Consider the following 15,800-nt stretch of genomic DNA (forward strand, 5'->3'; position numbering starts at 1 on the left):
TAGGAGTTTCTAAGCCAGTGGCTTTTTGAGAAAGCAAATTCAAACTCTGGGAGGCAATGGGGCTTTGCACATCACTCTACTTCAATCAATCAGTTAATCAGTGGAGTTTATTTAGTGCTTACTGCCTGCAGAGCAGGGTACTAAGTACTTTAGAGAGTGCATACAACAGAGTTGGTAGACATTCTCTGCCCACAATGAGTTTACAGCCTTAAAGGGGAGACAGACATTAACCTAAACAATTAACTTACGGATATGTACATAAGGGCTGTGGGGCTGGGAGAGGGAGGGTGAAAATCAAGTGTTTAAAGTGTACAGATCCAAGTTTGTAGAAGGAGGCAGAGCGGAGAGGGAGGTGGGGAAAACTGGGCTTAATCCTGGAAGGCCTCTTGGAGGAGCTGTGACCATATTAAGGCTTTGAAATTGGGGAAAGCGGTGGTCTGGCATATACAGAGGTGGAAGGAGGGAAGAGGGAAGCTGTGAGAAAGGAGTTGTCTACTGATAGATAACAATAATAATAATAATGGCATTTGTTAAGTGCTTACTATGTGCCGAGCACTGTTCTAAGCTCTGGGGATGATACAAGGTCAGCAGGTTGTCCCACATGGGGCTCACAGTCTTCACCCCCATTTTACAGATGAGGTAACTGAGGCACAGAAAAGTCAAGTGACTTACCCAAAGTTGCACAACCAATCAGTGGCGGAGGTGGGATTATAACCCACGACCTCTGACTCCCAAGCCCGGGCTCTTTCCACTGAGCCATGCTGCTTCTTCGTGAGATGAGATTGGGGCTCATGAGCAAGGTGGTGCTAGAGGAGGGAAATGTGTGGGCTAGGATGTAGTAGGAGATCCATGCAGCGAGATAGAAGAAGGCCAGCTGACAGTTGGGATCACTGCCAGCAGGTCGGGGGTGTATCTTTTACCACTATTGTACTCTCTAAAGCAGTTAGTACAGTGTTCTGCACATGCTAGGTGTTCCATATCAATCAATCTATCGATTATATTTATTGAGTGCCTACTGCTTGTGCAGAGACGTGTACTAAGCCTTTGGGAGAGTGCAATGAAATTGGTAGGGACTGTTCCTGTCCACATTGAGCTCAGTAAATACTAAGCAGTGATTGATGTGAGTGAAGTGAGGAGAAACTGGAACTGGAGCACCCATACTGATTTGTTTGCCTACTTCCAGGGCCCAACCAACAGCATTAGGACAATAATAATTATTATTATGGCATTTGTTAAACGCTTACTATGTGCCAGGCACTGTACTAAGTGCTGGGGTGGATACAAGGAAATCAAGTTGGACACAGTCCCTGTCCCATGTGGGGCTCACAGTCTCAATCCCCATTTGACAGATAAGGGAACAGAGGCACTGAGAAGTGAAATGACTTGTCCAAGGTCACACAGCAGGCAAGTGGTGAAGCAGGGATTAGAACCCATGACCTCCTGACTCCCAGGCCCGTGCTCTATCCAATACACCATGCTGCTTCTCATTAGAAGTAAGCTTGTTGTGGTCAGGGAACCTGTCCACCAACTCTATTTTATTATACTCTCCCAAGCACTTAGTACAGAGCTCTGCATACATTAAGTGCTCAATAATGCACTGTTATAAAGAGGAGTGTGTACCACAAAGAGGTAGAAGGGAACCTGCTGTTTTCACCTTCACATCACCAAGATCAGCCCTTTCCTCTCCACCCAAACTGCTACCTTGTTGGTACAATCTCTTATCATATCCCCACTGGATTACTGCATCAGCCTCCTTTCTGATCTCCCATCCTCCTTTCTCTCCCCGCTTCAGTCTATACTTCACTCAGCTGCCCAGATTATCTTTCTACAGAAACGCTCTGGGCACATCACTCCCCTCCTCAAAAATCTCCAGTGGTTGCCTATCAACCTTTGCATGAAGCAAAAACTCCTCACTATTGGCTTCAAAGCTCTCCATCACCTTACCCTCTCCTACCTCACCTCCCTCCTCTCCTTCTACAGCCCAGCCTGCACACTCTACTTCTCTTCCGCTAACCACCTCACTGTGCGTCCTTCTCGCCTGTCCCACCATCGACCCCTGGCCCACATCCTACCTCTGGCCTGGAATGCCCTCCCTCCTCACATCTGCCAAACTAGCTCTCTTTCCCTCTTCAAAACGCTACTGAGAGCTCATCTCTTCCAGGAGGCCTTCATAGACTGAGCCCCCCTTTTCTTCTGCTCCTCCTCCCACATGGGGCTCACCCCTACTCCCTCCCTCTGCTCTATCCCCTTCCCCTCCCCAGAGCACTTGGGTATATTTGTACATATTTATTACTCTATTTATTTTATTAATGATGTGTACCTATCTATAATTCTATTTATCTATTTTGTTGCTACTGATGCCTGTCAACTTGTTTTGTTTTGTTGTCTGTCTCCCCCTTCTAGACTGTGAGTCCATTGTTGGGTAGGGATTGTCTCTGTTGCCAGATTGTACTTTGCAAGCGCTTAGTACAGTGTTCTGCATACAGTAAGCACTCCATAAATATGATTGAATGAATGAATAAATAACAGATAGCTCCCTTCAGACGGAATGTTGTTCCTTGAAATGGCAACTGCAGATAGCAGGAGAGGTTGGAGGCTCTCAGCCCTGGCCAGGTAAGAGAGCAAATAGTGAGTACATGAGGGGTGAAATGGCAGGAAGAGGATCATGGCAGATCTTAGGGAAGATTCATTCCCTTGCCTGCTGCTCAGTCTCTTCTCAGATCCTCCCAAGACCACTCAAATCCAGGTTCCCCCATCCCCTCACCCATTTTCCCCTCCACACACCCACAGATAATGTTTTAAGAATTGCCGTTCCATTGGCAATCACATGTCTTTGTCCTCCCCCCCGAGACCTGGACAGGATAAAAAGGCAGAAATGGGTGAGAGGAGCAGACGGAAATGAAGAGATGGGGGGTGGCAGAGGGCAATCTGAAGGGGGATTGAGGAGTGGATGGCAGGATGCGTGACAGCAGGGGGTCGGGAGCTGGAACAGGAGCTGTGAGATGGTGGCTGATTGAACATTTACAATGAAAAACTCCCAGGTTTGTTCCTGTTTTTAATATTTCCACAAGGTCCTCTAGAGTGTAAGCTCATTTTGGGTGGGAATGTGTCTGTTATATTATTCTACTGTATTCTCCCAAGCCCCTCTCAGGTTCGTACCTGGCGAGTTTCCAGTACTCTACCAGGCTCGGCTACGGGAGGGAGAGTCACACAGAGGTATACCCATTCCATTCCTAGCTTGGCTAGTGGCTAGTGAGTGGAAGGCAACTTGCTACAAGTCAAAACTCATCTGTGCTGAACAGCAACAGCATGGGAGACAGCCTAGGGAGGAGTCTCAATTTTACTGCGTGGAAGGAGGCAATGGTAAACCACTTCCATATTTTTACCAAGAAAACTCTATGGATCCACTACCAGAACGATTGCAGATGGAGAGTGGGGTGTTCTGGGAGAGATATGTCCACTGTGTCACTATGGGTCAGAAATGACTTGATGGCATAAGATAAGATTCTCCCAAGAGCTTAGTGTAGTGCTCTGCACACAGTAAACACTCAATAAATATGATTGATTGATTGATCTTCCGCTAGTACAAGGGTGGAAAGCCAACATTTGCCAAGGTGGCACAGGTTCTTCAGTCTCAGTCCTATTTTGGGGTGAAGTGTTCAGGAGGTCACTTTTTCAGCCCAACAGCTGCAGAAATTCCCACTATTCCTGAGAAATGACAATAGTCTCACAGTCAGTCAGTTAATCGCATTTATCGAGTGCTTACTGTGTCTACCTCTTCACCCCTGATGTACTCACCATTCACTCCCTTACCTGGTCAGGGCTAGGAGCCTCCAACCTCTCTGCAGTTGCCATTTCAAGGACCATCATTCTATCTGCAGGGGAGCTATCTGTTATACATTTCCCTTCTACCTCTTTGTGCTACACACTCCTCTTTATAATAACAGTATTTGGTATAACAATGGCATTTATTACATACTCTGTGCTGAGCTCTGAAGCAGATACAAAATAATCAGATTGGACACCATACTACGAGCTTGGAAAAGTACAGTATAACAATACAGCTCACACATTCACTGACCACAACAAGCTTACAGTCTAGAGGGGGGACGCAGACATCAACATAAATAAATAAATTACAGATACATACATAAGTAGTGTGTGGCTTTGAAGGGAGATGAATAAAGGGAGCAAGTCAGGGCAACGTGGATGGGAGTTGAAGAGAAGAAAAAGAGGGCTCAGTCAGGGAATGCCTCTTGAAGGAGATGTGCCTTCATTAAGGCTTTGAAGTGTGGGAGAGTCATTGTTTGTTGATATGAGGAAGGAGGGCATTCCAGGCCAGAAGCGGGAGGTGGTTGAGAGGTCAGAAGCAAGATAAATGAGACTGAGGCACAGCGAGAAATGAAGTGTGCAGCTTGGTACATCTGGGAGGGGATTCTTCTAGCATTTGGAAGAGCAGGGACCCAACATCAAATGTTTGGTTTCATTATCAGCTCAGCAGTCTCCTCTCCAGGAATCATCTGCCTTCACTGTCAGTCATTTTTAAAAATCATCAGTCTCCAAAATTGGGAGGGTTCCATCATCATGTCTCAGGGGACATCTCAATCTCTCCTCCTGGTTCCTATTCTTTCTCTGGGTAAAACCTATTAACCTAGGATAGTCTGGGGAACTAAGAGCATTCCTGATGAATACGTTTTCCCAGAAAATGGGAATTCCATTTAGCTTCAGCTGCTCTGAGGTTTACACCAAATTCCCTTTCTCTGGAAAGTCCCTTCATCTGGGTTCTTTCTAGAGTGGCATAAGCCACAAATTCTTTTCTGGGTATCTTTCAAGAAGCTTTAGTGGAACTTCTTCAGCTCTGGACATGGGCAGGTGGCATCATAGACTACTTTGAAGCAAGGGAATTGTTGAAAAAAGGCTTGCCTGGAAAAATGGGACTGATTTAAATTTACTGCCTTACCAGGCTAGGAGGGAATGTGTCTACCAATTACATTTTATTGTACTGTATTGTATTATATTGTACTCTCCCAAGAGCTCGATGCAATGCTCTGCACAGAGTAAGCACTCAATAAATATGATTGATTGATTGATGGACCAATTGACAGGCATGTGCAGGCTACAGATGCCCTTGGAGATTCCAAAGACCCAGAATTCCAAGAAATCAAGGAATGGAGGCTTGGAAAGAGTCCTCTCCATCTAGACTGTAAACTCCTTCTGGGCAGGGAACATGTCTACCAACTCTGTTATATTGTATTCTCCCACGTGTTTAGTACTGTGCTCTGCCCACACTAAGTGCTCCACAAATCAGAATGATTGAGAGACCAAGTACATACACTACATTGTTTTAGGCCCAGTGACTGATTGCCACTAGGCCTGTCATTTGCTTTCTAGTAGGTTTACCCTGCTGTCTTTCAGGCTCTACTGCGTGAGCCTCAGCTTATTTTCATTGCTGGGATAATCATATTTTTAGTACCCACGCAAGGCCATCTGTCTACTTGTCAATTTTAGTGGTGACAAGTACCATCATCCTATGGCACTTAAACAAGGGATAATAGACCAAAGCAGACTGCAAATGAAAACTCTGTCGATTGATGGCTATTTAATTCAGAGGGTGTGGAGAGAGGCAATTAAGGGGCGGCTGCTAAGGAGAGCCCAGATCGGGACTCGTCTTCCCTGTGTGTTGGCCATGCGTGAACCCTAGCCAGGGCCAAGCGGTTCATTCTTTTATTCATTTAATCATGTTTACTGAGCACTTACTGTGTGCAGAGCACTGAACTGAGCACTTTGGGAGTACAATACAGCAATTAACAGATACATTTCCTGCCCATTCATGATCAGTCCCAGATTCTGCCTGGCACATAGTAAGCACTTAACAAATGTCATTTTTTTAAAAAAGGATATGGTGGGTGCTCTCTCAACTGCTAACTTGTTATGGGCGGGGAATGTGTCCGCTAATTCTGTTGTGTTGTACTCTCCCAAGCGCTTAGAACAGTGCTTTGCACATAGTAAGCACTCAATAAATAGAATTGATTGATTGACTGGAAGGGAATGTAAAAGTCAAAAGTTAAAAGTCATCCAGGGAAACAGAAGCCACCATCTGAGGACAGGAATTGTGTCACCTTCCCCTCAAGCTCCAACACTCCTCAGGTCCAAAACAGAACTTAGCATATAGAGGGCCCACAATCGTATTGTAAACTGACTATTGGGAAACATGCAAGGATCTCATTTTTGTTGTTAAAACTCTCACTCTAAACTCCCCTCCAACTATCTTTTGGACAGATTCATGTAGCTGTCAGCATGCTTTTCTCAAACTAGCCTATCCTCTTTCTTTTATCCAGGGAATTTAGGTCCTTGCTATGTACTATGCAGTGGACTAAACACTGGGGTAGATATAAGATCATCAGATCAGAGACAGTCCCTGCTCTACATGGGGCTCAAAGTCTCAGAAAGAGGGAGGACAGGCAAGAAATTGAGACAGGAAGAAGATAACAGAGCAGGCACATGGGCACCTGCAAAGAGAAGGTGTGATGCTCTCACAACATGTCATCAGTCAGAGGATGAGGCCAACTGCAATCCATAAGCAAAAACCACAATAGAATATGGACAACGTGTTCAGTAAGTCAATCAATCAATCATATTTATTGAGGGGTTACTGTTCCACGCTGAGACCGGAAATTTTTAAGGACTGCAACCTTTGGCTGAAGTGAACAGCTCTGTGACTGGCTTGATTGGCCTGGGCTGTCATTACGTTTAGGAGAGGCCCAAAGAACCCACACTTAACTGCCACAGAAATTTAGCCCTCAGAAGAGAAATGAAAATGTAATGCAATTTTCATAAAGCACCAGCCTGCTTCTTCCACTGAGACATGGGAAACTGCAGACTTGAGAATCAGATGAAAAGAATAATCAGAGGACAGGAGGAGAAAGGGGAGTGGGAGAGGAAGAATTCTTATTCAGTAAGGTGGACACATGCATTTCGTGTGCCAGTTGCACAAAGGATTTTCATTTCCAAGGACAAAGATCTTGGACTTTCCCTTGAGAACCTCTAAAATGGAATGCATCCCCTTACACTGTCTGAAGGAACCAGCTCCAAATGGAAGGGATGTTGCTATCAGCAGCAAAAAATAAGTACATCACCCCAGCCAGCCCAACTAAAGTTACCTCCTCTGGAGAAATTTGAGCAAGAATACCCACCATTTTCAGCCACAGTCACATCCTTTTCATATAAAGAGACAAAGGCCCTTGTCAAAGCTAAAGAAAAAAGAGCCTAGCTGGATCCCCATATTAATGAAATATTGATCATGATAATTATGATTAATATTTAGAGAAGCAGTGGAGCCTAGTCGAAAAAGAATGGGCCCAAGAGTCAGAGGACCTGGGCTCTACTCCCGCCTCTGTCACTTGCCTGCTGGGTGACCTTGATTTATCTTCTTCATGTCTCAGTTTCCTCATCTGTAAATTGGGAATTAAATGCCTGTTCTCCTTCCCCTTTAGACTCTGAGTCTCATATGGGACAGGGATTGTGACTGACCTGTTGATCTTATATCTATCCCAGGGCTTAACACCATGCATTGCACATAATAAGGTCTTAATGAATATTATTATTAACCATTATTACTCTATAATGCCAGGCTTACTGAGGTACCCTTCGAACTGAAGTTAGGAGCTCTGAGCTGCTGGGGTCCCTTTAAAGACCAATGTATTCTTCTGAATCTTTGCAATAGTTCCTGTGAGGTGATAGGGAACAGACATTATTATCTCCCTTTTTAAAGGTAGAAAACTGAAGGACAGAGAGACTATGTTTAGATATATAGATATTAACCTCATTTTTTGTGGTTCTGCTCTGATCCAATTAATAATAATGATGATGATAATTGGGGCATTAGTTAAGCACTTACTTTGAGCCAAGCACTGTGCTGAGTACCAGGGTAGATACAATGTAATTAGGTCAGAGATTTAGCTGAAGATGAGTTTCAGATGACTAGAATGATCAAGGAAATTCAAATCCACAGTGAAGTCTTCACCATTTTCTGCATCCCATTTAAATTAGCTCCCCAAAGGGGTTTGTGCCTGATTGTTTTCTGATTGCAGACTAGGGCTCCATGACTCTGATTTTCTCTTTACAGTTGAGGGGGACAGCACTCCAGGTAACAGAGAATAGATCACCTTCACTCTGCTGCCCCTCTACCTCAACAAGATTCTCTCTAATCAGGCTTTTGTCCTCTGGCTGTTGGGGTTCTCTGATGACAGAGTGGCAGGCATTCTTCATTCAGACTCTATGGCAGCCAGAAGAGGAAGTTACTATGCCCAGTTTAAGATGAATTTAGCTCTGGCAGTTTTGCCTGAACCAAGCCCCGATTGGCTCTGTTTCATTCCCCTCCACTGAAGATTCTGGGAAACTCTGGGATGGAGCACCAGTACACAATGCTCCTTTCTCTCCACTCTCTCTCTGAAAAGGATACATAAAAGCACTCATGGCATCCTAATAAGCCCATATGCCAGCCTGCTCCAGGAGAAAATCATACCCTTTAGGGTTGCGGTTGAAATTTGGACAGAGGTCAAGCCCTCGTTGGTGACATTCTGAGGTTGCCATGCCACTGCAGAGTGAAAACTGCCTCAGTACATCATCTATACTGCACACTAACCTAAGTGATCTATTGTCATGCAGTCCATCTTCAATGGAAAAGAGCTCATATGCGCTGGATGTCACAGTGATGCATTGAAAAAGGCTAAAGGCATTCACTGATATTTTTGTGACTGTGATTCTAGATCCAGAAAGACTTAGGATCCCAGAGAAGATATGCTCCGTCTTTGCTAGTCGGTTCAGTGGAAGCCTTGGGCATAGCCCAGTGAGTAAATATCAGCTCTGTGGTTTTGGCCTTTTAGCCTCTAGCCTAGCCAATGGCTTTGTGGGGGGTTTTTTTGTTTCTGTTTCTTTCTTTTAGCATGATTTTTGATATCACCTTGAACAATTTTTCACACTGTCCTCAATAGTCATTTCAAAGGAAGAAGATAAAATTGAACTCCTGATCTAAAAGGATATCTTTTAGTCTCAATGGTGTGACAGATTTAGCTCACTTCTCTTTCTTCTAGGCTCCAGACTTCCCATGGGGACAGGCTAAGGGTAGATGTTAGCACCCATTGTTTAGGATCAAGAGGAGATGTTTGTCCAAGCCCAGAGTAAGTCACTGGCAGTCAGTGGGGTTTTTGAAGGGCAGCAGTGGGAGACTGGGGTGAATTTTCAGTGTGAGAATCAGCAGATTAAGCCGGCAGGCCACATTTCATGGAAGCCACACTCTTAATGTTCTGTACAGCCTACAAGATGACCCTTATGTTCCCCGGGGCATGTATAAGTTCTTTCTGAGATCTGCTGTTCACCCCTCACATCCAAGCCGTCATCAAAACCTGCCGGTTTCAGCTCCGCAACATTGCCAAGATCCGCCCTTTTCTCTCCATCCAAACCGCTACCCTGCTCTTTCAAGCTCTCATCCTATCACATCTGGACTACTGTATCAGCCTCCTCTCCGATCTCCCATCCTTTTGTCTCTCCCCACTTCAATCCATACTTCACGCCGCTGTCTGGATTGTCTTTGTCCAGAAACACTCTGGGCATGTTACTCCCTTCCTCAAAAATCTCCAGTGGCTACCAATCAACCTACGCATCAGGCAGAAACTCCTCACCCTCGGCTTCAAGGCTTTCCATCACCTCGCCCCCTCCTACCTCACCTCCCTTCTCTCATTCTACAGCCCAGCCTGCACCCACCGCTCCTCTGCCGCTAATCTCCTCACCGTGCCTCGTTCTCGCCTGTCCCGCCATCGACCCCCAGCCCACGTCATCCCCCTGGCCTGGAATGCCCTCCCTCCCCACATCCACCAAGCTAGGGCTTCAAGGCCCTACAGAGAGCTCACCTCCTCCAGGAGGCCTTCCCAGACTGAGCCCCCTCCTTCCTCTCCCCTTCCTCCCCTGCTTTACCTCCTTCCCTTCCCCACAGCACCTGTATATATGTATATATGTTTGTTCGTATTTATTACTCTATTTATTTATTTATTTCACTTGTACATATCTATTCTATTTATTTTATTTTGTTAATATGTTTTGTTTTGTTCTCTGTCTCCCCCTTCTAGACTGTGAGCCCACTGTTGGGTAGGGACTGTCTCTATATGTTGCCAACTTGTACTTCCCAAGTGCTTAGTACAGTGCTCTTCATACAGTAAGTGCTCAATAAATACGATTGATTGATTGATTGATTGCTGTCCTAAGGAGCTACTGAATGAAATCTGTGAATCCATGGAAACCACCAGACCATTCTGAAGCTTGGATCCAATGGGAAGAAAGGTTCCGGAGGAGGGGTCTGGCTTATAAGGAGACATTTTAACCCTGGAGAAATACTATTGGAGGAAAGAAATCAATTTCTTTCAGAAAAAAGGGTGCACTTTCATCTTGGATGATGGCTGAAAACACCAAATCGACATGGAATGGAAAAGTGAATTTAAATATGTGACTACATTTTATAGAAATTGTTTTCCATTTTCCTTGTGAATTGCTTACAGAATGAAGGTGAAAGGTTTGTTTTCCAACGAGGAGCTTGCAGGACAGTGTATGAGATGTGAAGGGTGAGTGTAGATGAATTCAGAAATGCCGGGATGTGGAAAACAGTGGGAGACTGGATCCCTTTCCCTCATCAGCACAATAAAGGGCTTTAAAACCCACTGGTTTAAAATTTTAATGCAAGTGCTGGAAGTGGAAAATACTTTCCACATTCCCAGTAAATAATTAAACAGGGTTTTTTCCACTAAAAAAGTGAAAAATGTGACGTTATTGAATCATGAGCAGCAAAAACCTTAAGGCGATATTCTTTCAAACAAATATTTACATAAACGTGTAATAAGCAGGTTTTGCATTGTTAATGTATTAACTGAAGTTCTCAGCACAGTATGCAACCAATACAAAAGTCTGGTTTTGGGCTCAAATGATGTGAATATTTGGCTAATGAAGACATGGCCACAGGGACACATTGTTGTCATCAGAAGAAATTTCCTCATCTGCCTAGAGGAGCAAATTGGCCCCTCCATTGCCTGGCCTGGGCCCCATCCCCCAATTCTTCTCCAGGTTTCCCTGGGCCAAGCCAAGCTTCAGTACTAAGAGGGGGCCCAGTATAACTCAGCCACTGAACACTATTCTCAAAACATGTTCCCACTGATGCGGGTGGTATTGCCTTTGGGTGAAGTGTACTCTGATGGGCTCTTCGCTAGCACATTATAGGCAATTGAAGATGAGAAATGTAGTGGTAGCTTGAGAAAATCATTGCAAAAAATCAAATAATTTGAACAAAACCGTAAAACCATCACAGGGAAGGAAGCTTTTTTTTGTAAAAAGAGGAAAATATATTGGTTTTTGGTTATTTGTGGGGTTTTTTAATCTCAAAATCACCGACTGTTTTCTTCCAGAGAGAGTTATAAATATATTCAATTATTGAAATTCAATATACAAAATATAGTTTTGAAATAGCTTTCTTTCATGCATTCATTGCTTGTTGGGCGAGGTTGTATAATTCATAATTACATTTTTTTACCAATCATATCAGTGTGGAGTGTTATGTTATTTCTATCTTTTATTGCATTTCATTTTATTATACTTCTTGTGGAGTGCTGCTAGAGTCATTGAAATGGTTTCATGGCTACTTCTCAGGATTTTGATAAAAATGAATGGAATGGTTAAATTCAAAAGCAGAAGAGCATTTTCTAATGGAGTGGGGAAACAACACAAATCATCAGAGTAAAACAATACCATAATGGTATCTAGTTGTGCTTCAGATCATCTCTCGCTCTTCCTGCCCCCACTGTGACCAATAAGATTGGCTGATATGCATATGCCTTCTGTCCTGAAATTATGCTGCAACAATCAAGAGAGTATGGGGAATTTTATGTGGAGGATCTCTTCCACTGGAACTTTTAACTTCCTCAATCAATCCTCCTCTTGCACCACAACCTGCTGATAGTCAGGGTACACCTTTGAAGTGGTATTTAAAGTGTATTGGTATCAATCAATCAATCATATTTATTGAGCCCTTACTCTGTGCAGAGCATTGTACTAAGGACTTGGGAGAATAGAATATACCAGAGTTGGGAGACACTTTCCCTGCCCACAACGAGCTTACAGTCTCAAGGATTACTGGTATCTGCTAGTGGAAGGCTACTGGTATCTCCTACTCTTCTGTTTTGTGTGCTGTTAAACAAATTGTTTTATCATTGATATGGTACCTGGGGGTGATGATGGAGTTTTCTGTTGAGAATGATGGACAACCCCTGGTCCTGAGATTTCAAACCGAGAACCTGCTCAAAGGAATTCACAGTGGCACTCATATTCTCTCATTCCTGCCATCCAGTATGGGTATGGAATGCAAATGTCTAGTAGTAGGTTACCTGGGAGCAGCTTAAGCAATCAATCAAAAGCATTTATTGAGGATCTATTGTGTGCAGAGAATTATACTAGGTGACAGGGACCACGTCTACCACCTCTGTTGTATTCTTCCAAGCGTGAGTACAGTTCTCTGCACACAGTAAGAGCTCAAAAAATATGATTGATTGATTGATTGATTGGAAGCATACAGTAGATTTGATAAACATGATCACTGGCCTCAAGGAGTGTAATGGTAAATTGTTTTAGTGTCCATCTCCCTTGCCAGACTGGCAATCCAATGGAGGACATAGACATTGAAATAATTTACCACTAAGAAGAAGAAGGAAAGGGTACGTATATATGTATATAGGTATATATGTATGTACATATATATAAATATATATGAGTTAAGGCCTAAGTATTAAAGTATATAAGACATTAACCAATCAATCATATTTATTGAATGCTAATTGTGTGCAGCACTCTGTACTAAGCACTTGGTAGAGAACAATATAACAGAGTTGGTAGACACATTTCCTGCCCACAATGAATGAGCTTATCATCTAGAGGGATAGATGTATACAAAAAATTATGAAAGATTTGAAGTACATAAGTGGGCATTGGGAGATATAAGCTGGGGAGATTTGAAATTAATTAAGATCTTCTGGAGGATATGTGATTTCAAAAAGGTTTTGAAAAGCCTGTACTGTGGTCTACTGGATTTGAAGGAGTTTCAAAGAAAGTGAAGGGCATGAGCCAGGGGTTCATGGCAGGAAAGAGGAGAATGAGGCACAGTGAGAAGTTAATCTTGAAAGGAATATAGATTATGAGTAGGGATGAAGTGGCAGAAGACAGTGGTTATGTCAGAGGGAGAGAGTTAAGTATCTTAAAACCAATGGTCAGGAATTCCTGCTTGATAGGGTGAGGAATGGGTAACCATAGGAGGTTTCTGAGGAATGGGGAGATGTATGCAGGATGACATTTTAGAAAACTGGGCTGGGCAGCAGAGTGAAATATGAACTGGAGGCAGAGAGACCAATGATGAGGTTGATGCAGATGTCAAACTGATCTATAACAAGTGGATCAATAAGGTAGTTATTTGGAAGGAGAGGAGGCGGCCAATTCTGAAAATGTGGTGGAGGAAAAACTGATATGATTTGACTACAGACTGAAGATAGGGGATGAAAAAGAGGGAATACTCAAGAACAATGACAGAGGTTTCAGACTTCAGAAACAGGGATGGTGGTGGTGGTGGTAATGACTGTCATGGGAAAGTTTGGTGGAGGAGAGGTTTTGAGAGGGATGTTGAGAAGTTTAATTTTGGACTTTGTGGAGCTTGAGATGTCAGAGAGAAGGGGCAATTTTGTTGATCAAGTTGAACAAATAAACACAGACAGTTGTGATACTGCATAGAACAAAGGACGCATAACACAAACATAAACAGATTATTATCTTTGAGTTTAAGGTAGCTCACAAATATAAACATATAAGAATAATTTTATTGAAAATCAAGAAGATGGCTTATTTCTAAAAGATGGCAAAGCACTGCATTGTATATCACATGGTCACCTTTCAAGTGACCAGAAAATAACAGGGACCCTTTTCAAAGATCTTTGGGGCTGACAATTTTTTTTAAACATTCCAAAAGTAGACTGACAAACTACTTAGTCACTTTTTGCATAGACTAGCCCTTACTCCTGAGACTTATCTTGTACTTTTGAAAATATATAAAACATTTTATCAAGAGAAATCAATGAACTGAGAAACTGTATCAGGTCCTCAAATCCTTGCTGGACACATTTTGATTAGACTGAAATTTCTCAATCTGAAACCAAAGTTAACAGGGAGATTAATGAGGCAGTCAGGGAAGTTCTTCCTGTCCCTTGTTCTTTATAATAATTTAGTACAAACGGGCTTTGGGAAAATCACAATTTTATTTCTAGAGCCAAAAGAGCAATATAGCACTATAAATTTACGGCTTGAGGGAGAATTTACTTATAATCGTTTCATGATGAAAATGCCAATGACAGATTCTTTTGTTCATTCAGGTGCTTTGAAGAGATCTTCTAATCTTAATTCTAAATCAAATAATTCATTTAACAGCTACTTAATTACTTGTACTTAATTACTTGTACAAATTATGATAATAGTAGTAATAATAATACTAAAAATAATTCTGATATGTTAGGCACTTACTGTGTGCTAGGTACTGTACTAAGCCCTGGGATGGATACATGCAAATCAGATAGGACAGACTCCCTGTCCCAGGTGGGGCTCACAGTCTCAATCTCCATTTTACAGATGAGGAAAATGAGGCACAGAGAAGTAAAGTGACTTGCCCAAGGTCACACAGCTGACTAGTGGTGGAGTCGGAATAGAACCAATGATCTTCTGATTCCCAGGCCCTTGGTCTATCCACTACACCATGCTATTGTTCTTCTTCACAAAGTAAGTGCTCAACAAATACCGTTATTATATTATTATTATTATTATTATGAATAAATATTCAGCTTTTCAAGATGCATAGCAAGACTAGTGATTTTTGGGTCCAAGAAAATGGAAGCGCCCACTGAGGTTGTCTACACTTCTGTAGTTTGAGAATAGTGCCTGAGTATGGCCTTTGGACAAGAAACATTTGTTAAAGGCTCTACCTTTGAGGGCCTCCGAAGAAGTACTGCAAGGTTACGTATGCCACTTATTGGGCCTGACTCCCCTTTTTAATGTGGGCTGGACTTTGGTGTTTAGCCAGAGGCCAAAGGGAAAATTGGGATGTTCTATGGACAGCTGAATCCCAATTTCAATACATTTGAATTTGGTTTTGGTTGAATTTGCAGGCAGTGGATGAACCAGAATCTAATTTTACAGTGAAGGAATCTTAAGCAATCTCTCAGTCAGTCAGTATCCATCAGATTGTCCCTAGGGCAGGAAAGGACTGTCTACAAACTAGTGCCACTGAGTAGCGCCTGAGGCAATTTCTGGTGGTACTCTTCCTCACTGCACCTGACAAATCTCATTTTGGTTCTTCTATACTCTCTTCTTATGCCTCTCAGTTTATCTCTTTCCCTTGTGACTCTTTCTCCTTAAACTCCTCCCTTCCTTCTCTTCCTCTGTCTTTGCCTCCTTTTCTCCTGCCTCACTTACTAATTAGGCCAAGAATGGCTGTCTGAGCACTGGTTGGCAGCTCTGATGTCTAGTTTCTAATAATAATTGTTTCTAGACTGTGAGCCCGCTGTTGGGTAGGGACCGTCTCTATATGTTGCCAACTTGTACTTCCCAAGCGCTTAGTACAGTGCTCTGCACACAGTAAGCACTCAATAAATACAATTGAATGAATGTTAAGCACTTACCATGTGCAAAGCACTGTTCTAAGCACTGGGGAGGGATACAAGGTGATCAGGTTG

At 43.0% G+C, this 15,800-nt stretch overlaps 1 non-coding gene across 1 annotated transcript; it reads left to right on the top strand.

Moving 5' to 3' along the window:
* The first annotated feature begins 3,141 nt into the window (after positions 1-3,141).
* LOC119935312 lies at positions 3,142-3,279 on the top strand. The gene has a single exon (XR_005453197.1). It is a non-coding gene; the product is annotated as a small nucleolar RNA SNORA7 (small nucleolar RNA).
* The last annotated feature ends 12,521 nt before the right edge of the window (positions 3,280-15,800 follow it).

Source organism: Tachyglossus aculeatus, chromosome 11, assembly GCF_015852505.1.
Source record: "Tachyglossus aculeatus isolate mTacAcu1 chromosome 11, mTacAcu1.pri, whole genome shotgun sequence".
In the NCBI taxonomy this organism is placed as follows: domain Eukaryota; kingdom Metazoa; phylum Chordata; class Mammalia; order Monotremata; family Tachyglossidae; genus Tachyglossus; species Tachyglossus aculeatus.